The sequence below is a fragment of the Mesoplodon mirus genome (genome assembly GCF_964341445.2).
Source record: "Mesoplodon mirus genome assembly, contig: SUPER_3_unloc_1, whole genome shotgun sequence".
Classification (NCBI taxonomy): Eukaryota; Metazoa; Chordata; class Mammalia; order Artiodactyla; family Ziphiidae; genus Mesoplodon; species Mesoplodon mirus.
The window spans coordinates 4,227,431-4,248,509 of record NW_028295818.1 but is presented as its reverse complement, the minus strand read 5'-3'; positions in this window follow the sequence as shown (position 1 = coordinate 4,248,509).

Below are 21,079 nucleotides of genomic sequence, written 5' to 3'. Positions count from 1 at the left end.
TGTCACCGTGGTCACTGTCACCATGGCCACTCTCACCGTGAGCACTATCACCGTGAGTGTTGTGACCATGGGCACTTTCACCATGGGCAGTGTCCCCATGGACAATTTCACTGTTAGGACTGTCACCGTGGACACTATAACTATGGACACTGTCACCGTGGGCTCTGTCACCATGGGCACTTTCACCATGAGCACTGCCCCTCTGACCACTCTCATCATAAGAACTGTCACCATGGGCACTTTCACGATGGGCACTTCCAACATTGACACTATCACCATGAGCACTGTCAACAAGAGAACTGTCGTGGTGGGCAATGTCACCATGCACAATGTCACCACAAGGACTATCACATTAAGCAATGTCCCCATGGGCACTGTCGCCATTTTGCACTGCCACCGTGTGCACTATCACCTTAGGCACTGTCACCATGAGCACTTGATCACTGAGTACTGTCACCATGGGTAATATCACCATGGGCACTGTCACCGTGAGAACTATCACCGTGAGCAATGCCATGATGGGCACTGGCGCCGTGTGTCTTTTCACTATTAGCACTGAAACCATGTGCACTATCACTGTGAGAAATCTCACCGTGCTAACTGTCCCCATGGGCACTGTCGCAGAGAGAAAAGTCATCATGGGCACTGTCACAGTCAGTATTCTCACCATGGGCACTCTCATTGTGGGCAATGTCTCCGTGAGCACTATTACCATGAACACTGCTACCGTGAACACTCTCATGATAAGAACTGTCACCATGGGCACAGACACCATGGGCACTCTCACGGTGTGCACTGTCACCAGGGCCACTGTCACAATGGGCACTGTCACCATGAGCACTGGAACCATGGGCACTCTCACCATGGGCACTATCACCATGAGCAATATCATCATGGGCACTCTCACTATTTTGCACTGCCAGCAGATGCACCATGACCATGTGCACTGTCACCATGGGCAGTGTCACCATCGGGAGTCTCACCATGGGCACTGCCACCATGAGCACTGTCACCAAGAGCACTGTCACCACGAGCACTGCCACCATGAGCACTGTCACAAGAACTGTCATTATGAGAACTGCCACCATTGGCACTTTCACCATGATTACTATCACCTGGGTATTGTCACCTTTGGCACTGTCACCGTGCGTACTATCACCGTGAGAACTATCACCATGAGCAGTGTCACCGTGGGCACAGCCTTAATGCGGACTGTCATCATGAACACTGTCACCATGGGCACTACCATGGTGAGAACATTCACCGTGGTCACTGTCACCATGGGCACTGTCACCATGAGCACTGTCACTAAGAGCATAATCACCATAGGCACTGTCACCGTGAGAAGAGTCACCATGGGCACTGTCAACATTCGGACTATCACCTTGAGCACTGTCACCAAGAGCACTGTCACCATGAGAAATATCAATAGGATCACTTTCACCGTGAGAACTGTCACCACGGGGACTCTCACCATTGGCACTGCCTCCGAGGGGTTGTCATGATGAGCACTATCACCATGGGCAGTGTCTCCATGGGCAGTGTCACCGTGAGCACTCTCACTATTGGCACTATCACCATCGGCATGGTCACCGTGAGCACTGTCACAATGGGCATTGTCACACTGGGTGCTGTCACCATGGGCACAGTCACCGTTAGCACTCTCACCATGGACACTGTGATCTTGGGCACTGTCACCATGGGCTCTGCCACCGTTGGCACTGTCACAATGGGAAGTATCACCATGGGCTTTGTCAGCGTGGGCAATGTCACCCTGGGCACGGCCACCATGATATCTATCACCATAGGCACTGTCACCATGGGCACTGTCACCATGAGCACAGTCACCATGAGCACTGCCACAATGAGCACTGTCACTTATGGCACTGTCCTCATGAGAAGTGTCACCATGATCACTGTCACCATGGACAGGACACGCTGGGTATTGTCACCATGGGCACTGTCTATGAGCAGTCTCACCATGGGAATTGTCACCTTAGGTACTGTCATCATGGGCACTGTCACCGTGAACACTTTTACCATCAGCTCTGTTACCCTGGGTATTGTCACCATGGGAACTATCACCGTGACAGTTGTGAACATGGGCACTCTCACCATGAGCAATGTCACCATGAATAGTGTCACCCTGTGTATTGTCACCATGGGCACTGTCACCGTGAGCACTACACCATGAGAATTGTGACAATGGGCACTGTCCCCATGGTCACATTCACGATAGGAACTAACGCCGTGAACACTGTCACCATGAGCAATGTCACTGTGTGGAGTTTCACCATACACAGTATCACCGTAAGCAATGTCACCATGAGCAATATCACCATGGGCACTGTCTCCATTTTGCACTGCCACCATGTGCAGTGTCACCATGGGCAGTTTCACTATGAGAACTGTCACCATGGGTAATAGCACCATGGGCACTGTCACCGTGAACACTGTCACTATGTGAATTTACACCATAGGCCCTGTCACCGTGAGAATTGTCACCAGCGGCACTGTCAACATGGAGACTATAACCTTGAGCACTGTCACCATGAGCACAGACACCATGGTCACATTCAATGTAAGACCTGTCACCACGGGGACTATCAACATTGGCACTGTCACCGTGGGGTTGTCACCACGAGCACTATCACCATGGGCGATGTCTCCATGGGCAGTTTCACCATGAACACTGTCACTAATGGCACTCTCACCATCGGCACTGTCACCATGTGCACCGTCACCGTGAGCACTGTCACCATGAGCCTTGTCACACTGGGCGCTGTCACCATGGGCACTGTCACCGTGGGCACTGTCCCAATGGGAAGTATCACCCTGGGCTTTGTCAGCCTTGGCACTGTCCCCGTGGGCACTGACACCGTGACATCTATCACCATAAACACTGTAAACATGGGCACTGTCACCATGAGCACGGACACCATGAGCACTGCCACAATGAGCACTGTTATTTATGGCACTGCCAACATGAGCACTGTCACCATGAGCACTGTCACCATGGGCATGACACCATGGGCACTGTCACTGTGAGCACTACACCATGAGAATTGTGACTATGGGCACTGTTACCATGGACAATCTCACCATGGGAACTATCACTGTGAACACTGTCACCATGAACACTGTCACTGTGTGCAGTGTCACCATGCGCACTGTCACTGTAAGGACTATCACCATAAGCAAAGTCACCATGAGCAATGTCACCATGGGCACTGTCACCATTTTGCTCTGCCACCATGTGCAGTGTCACCATGGTTAATATCACCATAGGCACTTTCACTGTGAGAAATGAGACCGTGCGGAATGACTCTATGGGCACTGGCACAATGGGCATTGTCACTGTGAGCACTGTCACAACGGGCACTGTCACCGTGAGAAATCTCACCATGCTAACTGTCCCCATGGGCACTGTCACCGTGAGAAGTGTCACCATGGGCACTGTCACTGTCGGCACTGTCACCATGGGCACTGTCATTGTGGGCACTGTCTCCATGGCCACTGCCACCATGTGCTGTCACCATGAAATCTGTAACAATGCCCATTATCACCGTGTGCACTGTCACCATGGGCACTATCACCGTGAGCACTGTCAGCACGTGCACTGTCACTATTTAGCACTGTCACCAGGTGAACTACCACCATGGGCGCTGTCACGATGTGCACTATCACCGTGAGCACGGTTACCATGGGCACTGTAACAATGCACAGCGTCACCATCAGTATTGTCCCGATGGGAACTGCCACCAAGAGCACTGTCACCATTAGCACTTTCACCACGAGCTCTGGCACCTGGGCACTGCTATTATGAGCACTGTCACCATGAGATCTGTCGCTAGGAGAACTGCCACCATGGGTATTTTCAACATGAGTACTGTCACCATGGTATTGTCACCATTTGCATTGTCACCATGAGCACTATTACCGTGAGCTCTATCACTATGAGCACTCTCACTGTGGTCACTGTCACCATGAGCACTGTCGCCATGGGTACTGGCACAATGTAGACAGGCACCGTGAGCACTGTCACCATGGGCACCATCAGTGTGAGCACTCTCACCATGGTCACTGTCACCTTGGGCACTGTTACCATGAGCACTGTCACCATAGGCAATGGCACCATGGGCCCTGTCATCATGGGCACTCTCACCATGGGCACTATCACTGTGAGCACTGTCACCATGGATACTGCAAACATGAGAACTGTCACCGTGAGTACTGTCACCATGAGAACAGTCTGCACGGGTTGTCACCATGTGCACTCTCACCATGAGAACTGTCAACAGGGGCACTGTCACCATTTATCACTGCCACCATGTGCAGTGTCACCATGGGCACTATCACCATGGAAAGTATCACCGTGAAGACTGTCACCATAAACACTGCAACTGTGTGCAGTGTCACCATGCACACTGTCACCGTAAGGACTATCACTGTAAGCAAAGTCACTATGAGCAATGTCACCATGGGCACTGTCACCATTTTGCACTGCCACCAGGTGCAGTGTCACCATAGGCACTTTCACCGTGAGAAATGTGACCGTGCGGAATGTCTCTATGGGCACTGGCACCATGGGCATTGTCACTGTGAGCACTGTCACAACGGGCACTATCACCGTGAGAAATCTCATCATGGTAACTGTCCCCATGGGAACATTCACTGTGAGAAGTGTCACCATGGGCACTGTCACTGTCGGCACTGTTACCATGGGCACTGTCATTGTGGGCACTGTCACCATGGCCACTGCCACCTTGGGCTCTGTCACGATGAACACTGTAATAATACCCATTATCACCGTGGGCACTGTCACCATGGGCACTATCACCGTGAGCACTGTCAGCATGTGCACTGTCACTATTTAGCACTGTCACCAGGTGAACTAACACCATGGGCACTGTCACGATGTGCACTATCACCGTGAGCACGGTTACCATGGGCTCTGTAACAATGCACAGGGTCACCATCGGTACTGTCCCCATGGGAACTGCCACCAAGAGCACTGTCACCATTAGCACTGTCACCACGAGGACTGCCACCTTGGGCACTGCTATTATGAGCACTGTCACCATGAGAACTGCCACCATGGGTATTTTCAACATGAGTACTGTCACCATGGGTTTTGTCACCATTTGCACTGTCACCATGAGCACTATTACCGTGAGCTCTATCACAGTGAGCACTCTCACTGTGGTCAGTGTCACCATGACCACTGTCGCCATGGGTACTGGCACAATGCGGCCTGGCACCATGAGCCCTGTCACCATGAGCACTATCAGTGTGAGCACTCTCACCATGGTCACTGTCACCATGGGCACTGTTACCATGAGCACAGTCACCATAGGCAATGGCGCCGTGGGAACTTTCACCATGGGCACTGTCATCATGGGCAGTGTCACCATGGGCACTGTCACCATGGGCACTGCCACCATGGGCAGTATCACTGTGAGCACTGTCCCCATGGGTACTGCAACCATGAGAACTGTCACCGTGAGTACTGTCTGCATGGGTTGTCACCGTGTGCACTGTCACCATGAGAACTGTCAACATGGGCACTTTCACCATTTTTCACTGCCACCCTGTGCCTTGTCCCCATGGGAACTGTCACCATGAGTACTGTCATCATTGGCACTGTCACCAAGGGCACGGCCACCATGTGCACAGTTACCAAGGTCACTATCACCGTGAGCACTGTCACCATGGGAACTACCAACATGGGCAATGTCATCATGAGCACTTTCACAATGGGAACTGCAACCATGGGCACTATCAATGGGCGGACTCTCACCATGGGCACTATCACCATAGGCACTGTCACCGTGAGCACCGTCACTGTCGGCACTGTCACCATGAGCACTATTACTGTGAGCACTAGCACCGTGAGCACTCTCACCGTGGTCAATGTCACCATGGGCACTGTCACTATTGGTACTGGCACAATGCGGACTGTCACAGTGTGATCTGTCACCATAGCCACTATCACCATGAGCACTCTCACCGTGGTCACTGTTACCATGGGTACTGTCACTGTGAGCACTGTTACCATAGGCAATGGCTCCGTGGGCACTGACTCCATGGGCACTGTCATCATGGGCATTGTCACCATGGGCAGTGTCACCATGGGCACTGTTAACATGGGCACTATCACCATGAGCACTGTCACCACGGGTACAGCTACCATGAGCAGTGTCATCATCGGTTTTGACCGTGTGCATTGTCACAATGAGAACTGTCAGCATGGGAACTGTCACCATTTTTCACTGCCACCATGTGGACTACCACCATGTGCACTGTCACCATGGGCACTATCACCGTGAGCACTGTCACCATGAATACTGTCATCATGGGCACTGTCACCAAGGGCACAGCCACCATGTGCACTGTTAACATGGTCACTATCACCATGAGCACTGTCACCATGGGAACTACCAACATGGGCACTGTCATCATGAGCACTTTCACAATGGGAACTGCCACCATGGGCACTATTAACACGAGCACACTCACCATGGGCACTATCCCCAAGGGCACTGTCAGTTTCAGCACTATCACCATGGGTACTGCAACCATGACCACTGTCACCATAAGCACTGTCCCCATTCTCTGTATCACCATGTGCACTGTCACCATGGGCACTATCACCTTGAGAACTGTCAGCCTGGGCACACTCACCATGGGTATTGTGACTTTGGGCACTGTCACCATGAGCACTGTCACCATGAGCACTGTCACCTTGGGCACTGGCACAATGTGGACTGTCACCATGAGCACTGTCATCATGGGCAGTATCACCATTAGAAGTGTCACCGTGGTCACTGTCACCATGGCCACTCTCACCGTGAGCACTATCACTGTGAGTGTTGTGACCATGGGCACTTTCACCATGGGCAGTGTCCCCATGGACAATTTCACTGTTAGGACTGTCACCATGGACACTATAACGATGGACACTGTCACCGTGGGCTCTGTCACCATGGGCACTTTCACCATGAGCACTGCCTCTCTGACCACTCTCATCATAAGAACTGTCACCATGGGCACTTTCACCATGGGCACTTCCAACATTGACACTATCACCATGAGCACTGTCATCAAGAGAACTGTCGTGGTGGGCAATGTCACCATGCGCAATGTCACCACAAGGACTATCACATTAAGCAATGTCCCCATGGGCACTGTCGCCATTTTGCACTGCCACCGTGTGCACTATCACCTTAGGCACTGTCACCATGAGCACTTGATCACTGAGTACTGTCACCATGGGTAATATCACCATGGGCACTGTCACCGTGAGAACTATCACCGTGAGCAATGCCATGATGGGCACTGGCGCCGTGGGTCTTTTCACTATTAGCACTGAAACAATGTGCACTATCACTGTGAGAAATCTCACCGTGCTAACTGTCCCCATGGGCACTGTCGCAGAGAGAAAAGTCATCATGGGCACTGTCACAGTCAGTATTCTCACCATGGGCACTCTCATTGTGGGCAATGTCTCCGTGAGCACTATTACCATGAACACTGCTACCGTGAACACTCTCATGATAAGAACTGTCACCATGGGCACAGACACCATGGACACTCTCACGGTGTGCACTGTCACCAGGGCCACTGTCACAATGGGCACTGTCACCATGAGCACTGGAACCATGGGCACTCTCACCATGGGCACTATCACCATGAGCAATATCATCATGGGCACACTCACTATTTTGCACTGCCAGCAGATGCACCATGACCATGTGCACTGTCACCATGGGCAGTGTCACCATCGGGAGTCTCACCATGGGCACTGCCACCATGAGCACTGCCACCATGATCACTGTCAGAAGAACTGTCAGTATGAGATCTGCCACCATGGGCACTTTCACCATGATTACTATCACCTGGGTATTGTCACCTTTGGCACTGTCACCGTGCGTACTATCACCGTGAGAACTATCACCATGAGCAGTGTCACCGTGGGCACAGCCTTAATGCGGGCTGTCATCATGAACACTGTCACCATGGGCACTACCACGGTGAGAACAGTCACCGTGGTCACTGTCACCATGGGCACTGTCACCATGAGCACTGTCACTAAGAGCATAATCACCATAGGCACTGTCACCGTGAGAAGAGTCACCATGGGCACTGTCAACATTCAGACTATCACCTTGAGCACTGTCACCAAGAGCACTGTCACCATGAGAAATATCAATAGGATCACTTTCACCGTGAGAACTGTCACCACAGGGACTCTCACCATTGGCACTGCCTCCGAGGGGTTGTCATGATGAGCACTATCACCATGGGCAGTGTCTCCATGGGCAGTGTCACCGTGAGCACTCTCACTATTGGCACTATCACCATCGGCATGGTCACCGTGAGCACTGTCACAATGGGCATTGTCACACTGGGTGCTGTCACCATGGGCACAGTCACCGTTAGCACTCTCACCATGGACACTGTGATCTTGGGCACTGTCACCATGGGCTCTGCCACCGTGGGCACTGTCACAATGGGAAGTATCACCATGGGCTTTGTCAGCGTGGGCAATGTCACCCTGGGCACGGCCACCATGATATCTATCACCATAGGCACTGTCACCATGGGCACTGTCACCATGAGCACGGTCACCATGAGCACTGCCACAATGAGCACTGTCACTTATTGCACTGTCCTCATGAGAAGTGTCACCATGATCACTGTCACCATGGACAGGACACGCTGGGTATTGTCACCATGGGCACTGTCTATGAGCAGTCTCACCATGGGAATTGTCACCTTAGGTACTGTCATCATGGTCACTGTCACCGTGAACACTTTTACCATCAGCTCTGTTACCCTGGGTATTGTCACCATGGGAACAATCACCGTGACAGTTGTGAACATGGGCACTCTCACCATGAGCAATGTCACCATGAATACTGTCACCCTGTGTATTGTCACCATGGGCACTGTCACCGTGAGCACTACACCATGAGAATTGTGACAATGGGCACTGTCCCCAAGGTCACATTCACGATAGGAACTAATGCCGTGAACACTGTCACCATGAGCAATGTCACTGTGTGCAGTTTCACCATACACATTATCACCGTAAGCAATGTCACCGTGAGCAATAGCACCATGGACACTGTCACCATTTTGCACTGCCACCATGTGCAGTGTCACCATGGGCCGTTTCACTATGAGAACTGTCACCATGGGTAATAGCACCATGGGCACTGTCACCGTGAACACTGTCACTATGAGAATTTTCACCTTAGGCCCTGTCACCGTGAGAATTGTCACCATCGGCACTGTCAACATGGAGACTATAACCTTGAGCACTGTCACCATGAGCACAGACACCATGGTCACATTCAATGTAAGACCTGTCACCACGGGGACTATCTACTTTGGCACTGTCACCGTGGGGTTGTCACCACGAGCACTATCACCATGGGCGATGTCTCCATGGGCAGTTTCACCATGAGCACTGTCACTAATGGCACTCTCAACATCGGCACTGTCACCATGGGCACCGTCACCGTGAGCACTGTCACCATGTGCCTTGTCACACTGGGCGCTGTCACCATGGGCACTGTCACCGTGGGCACTGTCCCAATGGGAAGTATCACCCTGGGCTTTGTCAGCCTTGGCACTGTCCCCGTGGGCACTGACACCGTGACATCTATCACCATAAACACTGTAAACATGGGCACTGTCACCATGAGCACTGCCACAATGAGCACTGTTATTTATGGCACTGCCAACATGAGCACTGTCACCATGAGCACTGTCACCATGGGCATGACACCATGGACACTGTCACTGTGAGCACTACACCATGAGAATTGTGACTATGGGCACTGTTACCATGGACAATCTCACCATGGGAACTATCACCGTGAACACTGTCACCATGAACACTGTCACTGTGTGCAGTGTCACCATGCGCACTGTCACTGTAAGGACTATCACCATAAGCAAAGTCACCATGAGCAATGTCACCATGGGCACTGTCACCATTTTGCTCTGCCACCATGTGCAGTGTCACCATGGTTAATATCACCATAGGCACTTTCACTGTGAGAAATGTGACCGTGCGGAATGACTCTATGGGCACTGGCACCATGGGCATTGTCACTGTGAGCACTGTCACAACGGGCACTGTCACCGTGAGAAATCTCACCATGCTAACTGTCCCCATGGGCACTGTCACCGTGAGAAGTGTCACCATGGGCACTGTCACTGTCAGCACTGTCACCATGGGCACTTTCATTGTGGGCACTGTCTCCATGGCAACTGCCACCGTGTGCTGTCACCATGAACTCTGTAACAATGCCCATTATCACCGTGTGCACTGTCACCATGGGCACTATCACCGTGAGCACTGTCAGCACGTGCACTGTCACTATTTAGCACTGTCACCAGGTGAACTACCATCATGGGCACTGTCACGATGTGCACTATCACCGTGAGCACGGTTACCATGGGCACTGTAACAATGCACAGCTTCACCATCAGTATTGTCCCGATGGGAACTGCCACCAAGAGCACTGTCACCATTAGCACTGTCACCACGGGCACTGCTATTATGAGCACTGTCACCATGAGATCTGTCGCTATGAGAACTGCCACCATGGGTATTTTCAACATGAGTACTGTCACCATGGTATTGTCACCATTTGCATTGTCACCATGAGCACTATTACCGTGAGCACTATCACTATGAACACTCTCACTGTGGTCACTGTCACCATGAGCACTGTCACCATGGGTACTGCAACCATGAGAACTGTCACCATGAGTACAGTCTGCACGGGTTGTCACCATGTGCACTGTCACCATGAGAACTGTCAACAGGGGCACTGTCACCATTTATCACTGCCACCATGTGCAGTGTCACCGTGGGCACTATCACCATGGAAAGTATCACCGTGAAGCCTGTCACCATAAACACTGCAACTGTGTGCAGTGTCACCATGCACACTGTCACCGTAAGGACTATCACTGTAAGCAAAGTCACCATGAGCAATGTCACCATGGGCACTGTCACCATTTTGCACTGCCACCAGGTGCAGTGTCACCATAGGCACTTTCACCGTGAGAAATGTGACCGTGCGGAATGTCTCTATGGGCACTGGCACCATGGGCATTGTCACTGTGAGCACTGTCACAACGGGCACTATCACCGTGAGAAATCTCATCATGGTAACTGTCCCCATGGGCACATTCACTGTGAGAAGTGTCACCATGGGCACTGTCACTGTCAGCACTGTCACCATGGGCACTGTCATTGTGGGCACTGTCACCATGGCCACTGCCACCTTGGGCTCTGTCACGATGAACACTGTAATAATACCCATTATCACCGTGGTCACTGTTACCATGGGTACTGTCACTGTGAGCACTGTTACCATAGGCAATGGCTCCGTGGGCACTGACTCCATGGGCACTGTCATCATGGGCATTGTCACCATGGGCACTGTTAACATGGGCACTATCACCATGAGCACTGTCACCACGGGTACAGCTACCATGAGCAGTGTCAACATCGGTTGTGACCGTGTGCATTGTCACAATGAGAACTGTCAGCATGGGAACTGTCACCATTTTTCAATGCCACCATGTGGACTACCACCATGTGCACTCTCACCATGGGCACTATCACCGTGAGCACTCTCACCATGAATACTGTCATCATGGGCACTGTCACCAAGGGCACAGCCACCATGTGCACTGTTAACATGGTCACTATCACCGTGAGCACTGTCACCATGGGAACTACCCACATGGGCACTGTCATCATGAGCACTTTCACAATGGGAACTGCCACCATGGGCACTATTAACACGAGCACACTCACCATGGGCACTATCCCCATGGGCACTGTCAGTTTCAGCACTATCACCATGGGTACTGCAACCATGACCACTGTCACCATAAGCACTGTCCCCATCCTCTGTATCACCATGTGCACTGTCACCATGGGCACTATCACCTTGAGAACTGTCAGCCTGGGCACTGTCACCATGGGTATTGTGACTTTGGGCACTGTCACCATGAGCACTGTCACCTTGGGCACTGGCACAATGTGGACTGTCACCATGAGCACTGTCATCATGGGCAGTATCACCATTAGAAGTGTCACCGTGGTCACTGTCACCATGGCCACTCTCACCGTGAGCACTATCACCGTGAGTGTTGTGACCATGGGCACTTTCACCATGGGCAGTGTCCCCATGGACAATTTCACTGTTAGGACTGTCACCGTGGACACTATAACTATGGACACTGTCACCGTGGGCTCTGTCACCATGGGCACTTTCACCATGAGCACTGCCACTCTGACCACTCTCATCATAAGAACTGTCACCATGGGCACTTTCACGATGGGCACTTCCAACATTGACACTATCACCATGAGCACTGTCATCAAGAGAACTGTCGTGGTGGGCAATGTCACCATGCGCAATGTCACCACAAGGACTATCACATTAAGCAATGTCCCCATGGGCACTGTCGCCATTTTGCACTGCCACCGTGTGCACTATCACCTTAGGCACTGTCACCATGAGCACTTGATCACTGAGTACTGTCACCATGGGTAATATCACCATGGGCACTGTCACCGTGAGAACTATCACCGTGAGCAATGCCATGATGGGCACTGGCGCCGTGGGTCTTTTCACTATTAGCACTGAAACCATGTGCACTATCACTGTGAGAAATCTCACCGTGCTAACTGTCCCCATGGGCACTGTTGCAGACAGAAAAGTCATCATGGGCACTGTCACAGTCAGTATTCTCACCATGGGCACTCTCATTGTGGGCAATGTCTCCGTGAGCACTATTACCATGAACACTGCTACCGTGAACACTCTCATGATAAGAACTGTCACCATGGGCACAGACACCATGGGCACTCTCACGGTCTGCACTGTCACCAGGGGCACTGTCACAATGGGCACTGTCACCATGAGCACTGGAACCATGGGCCCTCTCACCATGGGCACTATCACCATGAGCAATATCATCATGGGCCCTCTCACTATTTTGCACTGCCAGCAGATGCACCATGACCATGTGCACTGTCACCATGGGCAGTGTCACCATCGGGAGTCTCACCATGGGCACTGCCACCATGAGCACTGTCACCAAGAGCACTGTCACCACGAGCACTGCCACCATGATCACTGTCACAAGAACTGTCAGTATGAGATCTGCCACCATGGGCACTTTCACCATGATTACTATCACCTGGGTATTGTCACCTTTGGCACTGTCACCGTGCGTACTATCACCGTGAGAACTATCACCATGAGCAGTGTCACCGTGGGCACAGCCTTAATGCGGACTGTCATCATGAACACTGTCACCATGGGCACTACCACGGTGAGAACAGTCACCGTGGTCACTGTCACCATGGGCACTGTCACCATGAGCACTGTCACTAAGAGCATAATCACCATAGGCACTGTCACCGTGAGAAGAGTCACCATGGGCACTGTCAACATTCAGACTATCACCTTGAGCACTGTCACCAAGAGCACTGTCACCATGAGAAATATCAATAGGATCACTTTCACCGTGAGAACTGTCACCACGGGGACTCTCACCATTGGCACTGCCTCCGAGGGGTTGTCATGATGAGCACTATCACCATGGGCAGTGTCTCCATGGGCAGTGTCACCGTGAGAACTCTCACTATTGGCACTATCACCATCGGCATGGTCACCGTGAGCACTGTCACAATGGGCATTGTCACACTGGGTGCTGTCACCATGGGCACAGTCACCGTTAGCACTCTCACCATGGGCACTGTGATCTTGGGCACTGTCACCATGGGCTCTGCCACCGTTGGCACTGTCACAATGGGAAGTATCACCATGGGCTTTGGCAGCGTGGGCAATGTCACCCTGGGCACGGCCACCATGATATCTATCACCATACGCACTGTCACCATGGCACTGTCACCATGAGCACGGTCACCATGAGCACTGCCACAATGAGCACTGTCACTTATGGCACTGTCCTCATGAGAAGTGTCACCATGATCACTGTCACCATGGACAGGACACGCTGGGTATTGTCACCATGGGCACTGTCTATGAGCAGTCTCACCATGGGAATGGTCACCTTAGTTACTGTCATCATGGGCACTGTCACCGTGAACACTTTTACCATCAGCTCTGTTACCCTGGGTATTGTCACCATGGGAACAATCACCGTGACAGTTGTGAACATGGGCACTCTCACCATGAGCAATGTCACCATGAATACTGTCACCCTGTGTATTGTCACCATGGGCACTGTCACCGTGAGCACTACACCATGAGAATTGTGACAATGGGCACTGTCCCCAAGGTCACATTCACGATAGGAACTAACGCCGTGAACACTGTCACCATGAGCAATGTCACTGTGTGCAGTTTCACCATACACACTATCACCGTAAGCAATGTCACCATGAGCAATAGCACCATGGACACTGTCACCATTTTGCACTGCCACCATGTGCAGTGTCACCATGGGCCATTTCACTATGAGAACTGTCACCATGGGTAATAGCACCATGGGCACTGTCACCGTGAACACTGTCACTATGAGAATTTTCACCTTAGGCCCTGTCACCGTGAGAATTGTCACCATCGGCACTGTCAACATGGAGACTATAACCTTGAGCACTGTCACCATGAGCACAGACACCATGGTCACATTCAATGTAAGACCTGTCACCACGGGGACTATCAACATTGGCACTGTCACCGTGGGGTTGTCACCATGAGCACTATCACCATGGGCGATGTCTCCATGGGCAGTTTCACCATGAGCACTGTCACTAATGGCACTCTCAGCATCGGCACTGTCACCATGGGCACCGTCACCGTGAGCACTGTCACCATGTGCCTTGTCACACTGGGCGCTCTCACCATGGGCACTGTCACCGTGGGCACTGTCCCAATGGGAAGTATCACCCTGGGCTTTGTCAGCCTTGGCACTGTCCCCGTGGGCACTGACACCGTGACATCTATCACCATAAACACTGTAAACATGGGCACTGTCACCATGAGCACGGACACCATGAGCACTGCCACAATGAGCACTGTTATTTATGGCACTGCCAACATGAGCACTGTCACCATGAGCACTGTCACCATGGGCATGACACCATGGACACTGTCACTGTGAGCACTACACCATGAGAATTGTGACTATGGGCACTGTTACCATGGACAATCTCACCATGGGAACTATCACCGTGAACACTGTCACCATGAACACTGTCACTGTGTGCAGTGTCACCATGCGCACTGTCACTGTAAGGACTATCACCATAAGCAAAGTCACCATGAGCAATGTCACCATGGGCACTGTCACCATTTTGCTCTGCCACCATGTGCAGTGTCACCATGGTTAATATCACCATAGGCACTTTCACTGTGAGAAATGTGACCGTGCGGAATGACTCTATGGGCACTGGCACCATGGGCATTGTCACTGTGAGCACTGTCACAACGGGCACTGTCACCGTGAGAAATCTCACCATGCTAACTGTCCCCATGGGCACTGTCACCGTGAGAAGTGTCACCATGGGCACTGTCACTGTCGGCACTGTACCATGGGCACTGTCATTGTGGGCACTGTCTCCATGGCCACTGCCACCGTGTGCTGTCACCATGAACTCTGTAACAATGCCCGTTATCACCGTGTGCACTGTCACCATGGGCACTATCACCGTGAGCACTGTCAGCACGTGCACTGTCACTATTTAGCACTGTCACCAGGTAAACTACCACCATGGGCACTGTCACGATGTGCACTATCACCGTGAGCATGGTTACCATGGGCACTGTAACAATGCACAGCGTCACCATCAGTATTGTCCCGATGGGAACTGCCACCAAGAGCACTGTCACCATTAGCACTGTCACCACGAGCACTGGCACCTGGGCACTGCTATTATGAGCACTGTCACCATGAGATCTGTCGCTATGAGAACTGCCACCATGGGTATTTTCAACATGAGTACTGTCACCATGGTATTGTCACCATTTGCATTGTCACCATGATCACTATTACCGTGAGCACTATCACTATGAGCACTCTCACTGTGGTCACTGTCACCATGAGCACTGTCGCCATGGGTACTGTCACAATGTAGACAGGCACCGTGAGCACTGTCACCATGGGCACCATCAGTGTGAGCACTCTCACCGTGGTCACTGTCACCTTGGGCACTGTTACCATGAGCACTGTCACCATAGGCAATGGCACCATGGGCCCTGTCATCATGGGCACTCTCACCATGGGCACTATCACTGTGAGCAATGTCACCATGGATACTGCAAACATGAGAACTGTCACCGTGAGTACAGTCTGCACGGGTTGTCACCATGTGCACTGTCACCATGAGAACAGTCAACAGGGGCACTGTCACCATTTATCACTGCCACCATGTGCAGTGTCACCATGGGCACTATCACCATGGAAAGTATCACCGTGAACACTGTCACCATAAACACTGCAACTTTGTGCAGTGTCACCATGCTCACTGTCACCGTAAGGACTATCACTGTAAGCAAAGTCACTATGAGCAATGTCACCATGGGCACTGTCACCATTTTGCACTGCCACCAGGTGCAGTGTCACCATAGGCAGTTTCACCGTGAGAAATGTGACCGTGCGGAATGTCTCTATGGGCACTGGCACCATGGGCATTGTCACTGTGAGCACTGTCACAACGGGCACTATCACCGTGAGAAATCTCATCATGGTAACTGTCCCCATGGGCACATTCACTGTGAGAAGTGTCACCATGGGCACTGTCACTGTCGACACTGTCACCATGGGCACTGTCATTGTGGGCACTGTCACCATGGCCACTGCCACCTTGGGCTCTGTCACGATGAACACTGTAATAATACCCATTATCACCGTGGGCACTGTCAGCATGGGCACTATCACCGTGAGCACTGTCAGCATTCGCACTGTCACTATTTAGCACTGTCACCAGGTGAACTACCACCATGGGCACTGTCACGATGTGCACTATCACCGTGAGCACGGTTACCATGGGCACTGTAACAATGTACAGGGTCACCATCGGTACTGTCCCCATGGGAACTGCCACCAAGAGCACTGTCACCATTAGCACTGTCACCACGAGGACTGCCACCTTGGGCACTGCTATTATGAGCACTGTCACCATGAGAACTGCCACCATGGGTATTTTCAACATGAGTACTGTCACCATGTGTATTGTCACCATTTGCACTGTCACCATGAGCACTATTACCGTGAGCTCTATCACAGTGAACACTCCCACTGTGGTCATTGTCGCCATGGGTACTGGCACAATGGGGCCTGGCATCATGAGCCCTGTCACCATGGGCACTATCAGTGTGAGCACTCTCACCATGGTCACTGTCACCATGGGCACTGTTACCATGAGAACTGTCACCATAGGCAATGGCGCCGTGGGAACTTTCACCATGGGCACTGTCATCATGGGCAGTGTCACCATGGGCACTGTCACCATGGGCATTGCCACTATGGGCAGTATCACTGTGAGCACTGTCACCATGGGTACTGCAACCATGAGAACAGTCACCGTGAGTACTGTCTGCATGGGTTGTCACCGTGTGCACTGTCACCATGAGAACTGTCAACATGGGCACTTTCACCATTTTTCACTGCCACCATCTGAAATGTCACCATGGGCACTATCACCGTGAGCACTGTCACCATGAATACTGTCATCATGGGCACTGTCACCAAGGGCACGGCCACCATGTGTACAGTTACCAAGGTCACTATCACCGTGAGCACTGTCACCGTGGGAACTACCAACATGGGCAATGTCATCATGAGCACTTTCACAATGGGAACTGCAACCATGGGCACTATCAATGGGCGGACTCTCACCATGGGCACTATCACCATGGGCACTGACACCGTGAGCACCGTCACTGTTGGCACTGTCACCATGAGCACTATTACTGTGAGCACTAGCACCGTGAGCACTCTTACCGTGGTCAATGTCACCATGGGCACTGTCACTATTGGTACTGGCACAATGCGGACTGTCACACTGTGATCTGTCACCATAGCCACTATCACCATGAGCACTCTCACCGTGGTCACTGTTACCATGGGTACTGTCACTGTGAGCACTGTTACCATAGGCAATGGCTCCGTGGGCACTGACTCCATGGGCACTGTCATCATGGGCATTGTCACCATGGGCAGTGTCACCATGGGCACTGTTAACATGGTCACTATCACCATGAGCACTGTCACCACGGGTACAGCTACCATGAGCAGTGTCAGCATCGGTTGTGACCGTGTGCATTGTCACAATGAGAACTGTCAGCATGGGAACTGTCACCATTTTTCACTGCCACCATGTGGACTACCACCATGTGCACTGTCACCATGGGCACTATCACCGTGAGCACTGTCACCATGAATAATGTCATCATGGGCACTGTCACCAAGGGCACAGCCACCATGTGCACTGTTAACATGGTCACTATCACCATGAGCACTGTCACCATGGGAACTACCAACATGGGCACTGTCATCATGAGCACTTTCACAATGGGAACTGCCACCATGGGCACTATTAACACGAGCACACTCACCATGGGCACTATCCCCAAGGGCACTGTCCGTTTCAGCACTATCACCATGGGTACTGCAACCATGACCACTGTCACCATAAGCACTGTCCCCATTCTCTGTATCACCATGTGCACTGTCACCATGGGCAATATCACCTTGAGAACTGTCAGCCTGGGCACTGTCACCATGGGTATTGTGACTTTGGGCACTGTCACCATGAGCACTGTCACCTTGGGCACTGGCACAATGTGGACTGTCACCATGAGCACTGTCATCATGGGCAGTATCACCATTAGAAGTGTCACCGTGGTCACTGTCACCATGGCCACTCTCACCGTGAGCACTATCACCGTGAGTGTTGTGACCATGGGCACTTTCACCATGGGCAGTGTCCCCATGGACAATTTCACTGTTAGGACTGTCACCGTGGACACTATAACTATGGACACTGTCACCGTGGGCTCTGTCACCATGGGCACTTTCACCATGAGCACTGCCACTCTGACCACTCTCATCATAAGAACTGTCACCATGGGCACTTTCACGATGGGCACTTCCAACATTGACACTATCACCATGAGCACTGTCATCAAGAGAACTGTCGTGGTGGGCAATGTCACCATGCGCAATGTCACCACAAGGACTATCACATTAAGCAATGTCCCCATGGGCACTGTCGCCATTTTGCACTGCCACCGTGTGCACTATCACCTTAGGCACTGTCACCATGAGCACTTGATCACTGAGTACTGTCACCATGGGTAATATCACCATGGGCACTGTCACCGTGAGAACTATCACCGTGAGCAATGCCATGATGGGCACTGGCGCCGTGGGTCTTTTCACTATTAGCACTGAAACCATGTGCACTATCACTGTGAGAAATCTCACCGTGCTAACTGTCCCCATGGGCACTGTCGCAGAGAGAAAAGTCATCATGGGCACTGTCACAGTCAGTATTCTCACCATGGGCACTCTCATTGTGGGCAATGTCTCCGTGAGCACTATTACCATGAACACTGCTACCGTGAACACTCTCATGATAAGAACTGTCACCATGGGCACAGACACCATGGGCACTCTCACGGTGTGCACTGTCACCAGGGGCACTGTCACAATGGGCACTGTCACCATGAGCACTGGAACCATGGGCCCTCTCACCATGGGCACTATCACCATGAGCAATATCATCATGGGCCCTCTCACTATTTTGCACTGCCAGCAGATGCACCATGACCATGTGCACTGTCACCATGGGCAGTGTCACCATCGGGAGTCTCACCATGGGCACTGCCACCATGAGCACTGTCACCAAGAGCACTGTCACCACGAGCACTGCCACCATGAGCACTGTCACAAGAACTGTCAGTATGAGATCTGCCACCATGGGCACTTTCACCATGATTACTATCACCTGGGTATTGTCACCTTTGGCACTGTCACCGTGCGTACTATCACCATGAGAACTATCACCATGAGCAGTGTCACCGTGGGCACAGCCTTAATGCGGACTGTCATCATGAACACTGTCACCATGGGCACTACCACGGTGAGAACAGTCACCGTGGTCACTGTCACCATGGGCACTGTCACCATGAGCACTGTCACTAAGAGCATAATCACCATAGGCACTGTCACCGTGAGAAGAGTCACCATGGGCACTGTCAACATTCAGACTATCACCTTGAGCACTGTCACCAAGAGCACTGTCACCATGAGAAATATCAATAGGATCACTTTCACCGTGAGAACTGTCACCACGGGGACTCTCACCATTGGCACTGCCTCGGAGGGGTTGTCATGATGAGCACTATCACCATGGGCAGTGTCTCCATGGGCAGTGTCACCGTGAGCACTCTCACTATTGGCACTATCACCATCGGCATGGTCACCGTGAGCACTGTCACAATGGGCATTGTCACACTGGGTGCTGTCACCATGTGCACAGTCACCGTTAGCACTCTCACCATGGGCACTGTGATCTTGGGCACTGTCACAATGGGCTCTGCCACCGTGGGCACTGTCACAATGGGAAGTATCACCATGGGCTTTGTCAGCGTGGGCAATGTCACCCTGGGCACGGCCACCATGATATCTATCACCATAGGCACTGTCACCATGGCACTGTCACCATGAGCACGGTCACCATGAGCACTGCCACAATGAGCACTGTCACTTATGGCACTGTCCTCATGAGAAGTGTCACCATGATCACTGTCACCATGGACAGGACACGCTGGGTATTGTCACCATGGGCACTGTCTATGAGCAGTCTCACCATGGGAATTGTCACCTTAGTTACTGTCATCATGGGCACTGTCACCGTGAACACTTTTACCATCAGCTCTGTTACTCTGGGTATTGTCACCATGGGAACAATCACCGTGACAGTTGTGAACATGGGCACTCTCACCATGAGCAATGTCACCATGAATAGTGTCACCCTGTGTATTGTCACCATGGGCACTGT